General features: G+C 37.7%; 1 protein-coding gene across 40 annotated transcripts in view; it reads left to right on the forward strand.

The window, feature by feature from the left end:
* Positions 1–4,585, forward strand: part of Nrxn3 (neurexin 3) — a 1,590,688-nt gene that overhangs the window by 1,581,789 nt on the left and 4,314 nt on the right. The gene's annotated exons all lie outside the window — the stretch shown is intronic.

The following is a 4,585-nucleotide window of genomic DNA, read 5'->3' on the forward strand; positions in this document are numbered from 1 at the left end:
TTGGTTTTATTTTCTTCTATATGTATGATTTTGATAATTATTTTTTGTATTTTTTTTTATTTATTCCTTGGGTTTTTTTTTTTTTTTTTTTTTTTTTTTTGCTTTATTTTCACTGTTCTGATTTGCGCTGAATTGTATTCAATAATCAATAGGAGTTCTACTTTTAATTAAAGAGCATAGATAGCCAGTTCTTATCAACTGAAAGAAGCCAAGTCTTGGTGTAAGCTCATTAAGCTTATTTTTAGCCACTGACTTTAAAGCCTTTACAGTACTGGTTACTCTAAAGTGGGATATTAAAATTGGTTGCAGCAAATGGAAGGCATGCCCCACCCCCAAATTGACTTGAGTTAGTTCCAAGTATCATCAGTGGTAATTTCATCCTTAATTTAATTCCTTAGAAGATATTCAGGGAAATCAGCCCTTTATCTTATTTTCTTTCAGCAAGGGGGAAATAAGGTACTCTCAAGTGACTGTGGTAGAGTGGTTCTCCAGGATTACGCTATCATCTTCACCACAGGCTACAAAATCAATTTTACTCAGAATAAAGACATCAAGAATCCCAGGTGTTTACAGTGTTGTGCTATGATTTTGATGCCTTCCAATGAATACACTAAACTTCTGGCAAAAGCACATTGCATCATGTATATACAGGGAAAAGGTTCAAGCATCCTCCCTCTCTTCTTCCCTCTCCTCTCCTCTGTCTCCCTCTCCTTTTCCCTTTCTATTCATCCTGAAGGATTTCATCAGGTAAGCTTCATAGGCATCTTATGCTTGTTTCAAGATGATGCAGAGTGGTTTTCATAATTCATCTTTGACTTAGAAAGTACCTGGGTAGGTGTCACCATTATGTCACTCTGGGTTGAGACAATGCCTCGACCTTAAGGTTGTTTAGATCAGTGTGTCAGCTACACATCACAAGCTCCAGGCTGGTGAGAGGTACCATGCAATCTTTTAAATGAAGAAGTCACATGTTATAAATTTAATTCTAGATATCACTGTTATCTGGAACTGTTATAAGAAGTATCTAACTGAGCAGTGAATAGAAGATATATTTCCAGCCTGGGAACTTTAATGAATGGGCTCTCTTCACCTCAGTTCAAGCAATTTTATACTGCTTGACATGTTGAATAGAATTTCAGGTTTAAAAGATAAAATTATCTAGAAAGGGGAGTTAATATACCTAATAATATTAAAGGCTTTTATGTTTGTTGAAAAATACTATCAATTTTATTAGAGGTTAATCACTTTTTTCCCAAATACAAGATCATTGAATGATTATGAATCTTTCCACAAAGTCTATGATTAAAATTGCCTCTTGAACCCTGAGTATTTATATCTTTGCATATAAGTATATTGCATTAAAAAGGACAGAGAAATTGATCAATGACTGGAGTACCTATAGTTCAAAATATTAATAAAACTTGCAAAGCCTTTCTGGATGGCATTACAGCTTGGAATAGGCTCCATTATTATTCCCATTTTCCATGGAGTTGAAGAAAGATAACCAATTCATGTGGCTTGTAAGTGTAATTCCAATGCTAATATGAGTCTAGGATAAATGAGTTTAGAAAAAAAGCTTGTAAGCAATAAGAAAATGGAAACTTCACTTGGCATCCCCGAGTTTACTACACATAACTACATAAAGCTATTTGGGCTCATCTTTCTTGGACATATGTAAAAAACAGATTTGGTAGCTTTTCTGAATTATACTCTTTCCAGATAAACCATTTACTATTTTTTAGGAGTGTGTGTGTATGTGTGTGTGTGTGTGTGTGCATGTGTGTGTGTGTGTGTGTGTGTGTGTGTTACTTATAGAGTTTAACTGAAGAATCTCATCATGTTGAATATAAATTATGCTCCATTGATGCATCCAAGTTTTACTGGTGTTTTCTCTACCAAGTACTGGCCGATTTTTGTCCAGGCAAGTTTTTTCTGAAGGTCACCAATGTAGAGGCATTTAATGGTTAAAAGCTCAGCATTGCATCTGTGCACTGAGTTACTCACCAAATATGTAAATGAGTGACTTTATATATTGAGTGGATTAGAATAATGCAAATCAGAGATGAGGTAAAGAACTGAAATGGACATAAGAGAATCCCAGCAATTGGAGCATGGAGTCCTCTCTAGAGGCTCTCTGCTTAGCATCATTCTATTTGTATGTTTGTGACCTTCCAGAGTCAGCTGTCTCCAGAGAGGCAGAAAGGCTGGAGCCACATTGAAACTTCATGCTGGTCTTGGCTTTTCTTTCTTGCACTTTTTTTTTTAGATGACCCACTACATTCGCCATCACTGACAACATCCTCACAGTGCAGAAGAGTTCTATTGAATTTTTAATACACTCTCTTTTGCAATGGCAGACAGACCCTTTTGCTAGATATCAGCCCTAGAGGCATGAATTATATATCTATAAATATACTCATAGAGCAAAAAAGCAGGGCAGCCTTCAGGGCTAAAATAGACCTTTTATATCCCTAGTGAGTTCTCTAGTTTAAGGAAAAGCACAGCCTTGTCGAAAAATGTATATTCCCGATTTTAAGGTGCTAACATTAAAGAATACAGATAGTTCTTATTCTAAACAAAAGGAAAATTCCAGAGATGACATAAAACATTAGGGTTTTGATGTATTCCATGTTTCAGATCTCTCTGCCTGTTAGTATTAGACTTGACTGTGTGAATAGTTTTTGAAGCTTAGAGGCAGGGTTGATCATTATATAGTCTTTATAAAGGAGGAGCATATTATAAGCTATTACATAATTCCTAAAATTGCATCCTCTGCCCCCTCACCTCATATGAAGATATGAATACATGAATACATTTCTGCCCTCTTGGATCAATTGACCTGGAAGATTAGCTCTAGGTACCTCTCTGATACCAACATTTGTGTGGATTTAAGTCCCTGGGAGACAGACTTCTGCGTACCCTTGTAAGGGCTCATTTTGATTAGGTTAGCAGAGATAGGAAGACTCCTCCACTGTGAGCGGCATCATTCCCTGGAGCAGGGTCACGAACTGTATAAAAATAAGAGAGAAAAACTGAATGCAAGCACTCCTTGTTGGTTACGGATGCAGTGTGACCGGCTCCCCGAAGCTCCCACCAGCTGAGACATGCCTCCAGTATGGACTGTAACCTTGAACGATGAGTCAAAATAAACCTTTTGTCCTTCAAGTTGCTTTTGTCAGACTGCTTTATCACAGCAACAGGGAAGGAAAGTAGGACAATTCCTTAACCCAAATATCATAGTCAGCCAGGTACGTTAGTTTATGACTGTTATACTGACTACTTGGGAAGATGAGGCTCTTGCTTGAGTCCAGAAGTTAGATCTGTTGTCCAAAATAAAACAAGAGGCATAATTTGCATAGAACCTGTGCATAGATTCCTAGGTCTTTAAGTATTCTCTGTACCAGTTAAAATGGCAAATGTAATGACATGCTGTGCAAAGTTGTTAGACTATATGTATTATAGGAGTAATAATAGGAAAGATAATCTGCACATATTCAGTGCAGACACAATGGGGTAGGGGCATGTCTATCTGCAGTCTTTTGAATCCTTGACTATTGAGCCCATAAATACAGTGGGTTTAATAATACAAAGTGTTGAAGAAAAGGAAAGATAGTTCTGAAAGATTTTCATTTCTTAAGATATGATATCCATCATTTTATTTTTAAAATAAACTGTTCTCACCTCTCTTTGGACTCGCCAGCCCTTTAAACACTGCTAGTTAGCAAGCCTTAGAGCCCTCTATCTGTGCTATTTGGAAAGTTTGGATTTTTACTTCATTTTGAAATCAGAGATACTTGCTGGACTATTGAATGAGAAAAAAATAGCAAAGGGGAATGGCCTGATTCAACTGTAAGCTGAGTGAGTTTTGTAGATTTTTAGAGAACCCTGTGAGGCTTGATCAAGAATTGAGACAAGAAAAAACAAAACAAAACAAAACAACACAACCAGTCAAATTTAAGTCTCCAGGTGAGTGTTTCAGGTGGTATAATAAAAGAGCAAAGAAATGCCCTCTAGTGACCATGAAGATAGGGATCTTTATCTTCCTTGAAGGTCAAAGAGTTTGGATTTATATTTAAATGAATTACTTCTCAACAAGTCAGATATTCTTCCTCTTCAATATGTTCTCCTCCCTTGCTTAAGAGGTATGTTTCTGTTGTTACCATCAGGAACATACAACTCAATGCTTATGTTGGTATTGAAACCATATACTGAACATTCGATCCTGTTAACCGGATTACAGGGAACCCAAAGTTAGCAAGACAGCTGCAGGTAAAAGCATTTGGTTCCCCAAACCTGACAACCTGAGTTCTGTGCCCCCGGACCTACCAAACTGCAGAATCGGTGTCTTAGATTATAATTTCTGCACACTCATGAGTGGAGATTGGACAGGAGAGTCACCTGGGTGCTTGTGGACCTGCTAGACTAGAGCACACACAGTTGCCCACAAGAAGAGACTCTGCCACACAAAGGCAAAACTATAGCACCAGTTCTGAAAATTGTCCTCTGACTATGGCACACAGCCTATGGCTCATGGGTGGCATTCTCTCCCTCTCCCTCTCCCTCTCCCTCTCCCTCTCCCTCTCCC

The sequence above is a fragment of the Mus pahari genome, chromosome 7 (genome assembly GCF_900095145.1).
Source record: "Mus pahari chromosome 7, PAHARI_EIJ_v1.1, whole genome shotgun sequence".
NCBI lineage: Eukaryota > Metazoa > Chordata > Mammalia > Rodentia > Muridae > Mus > Mus pahari.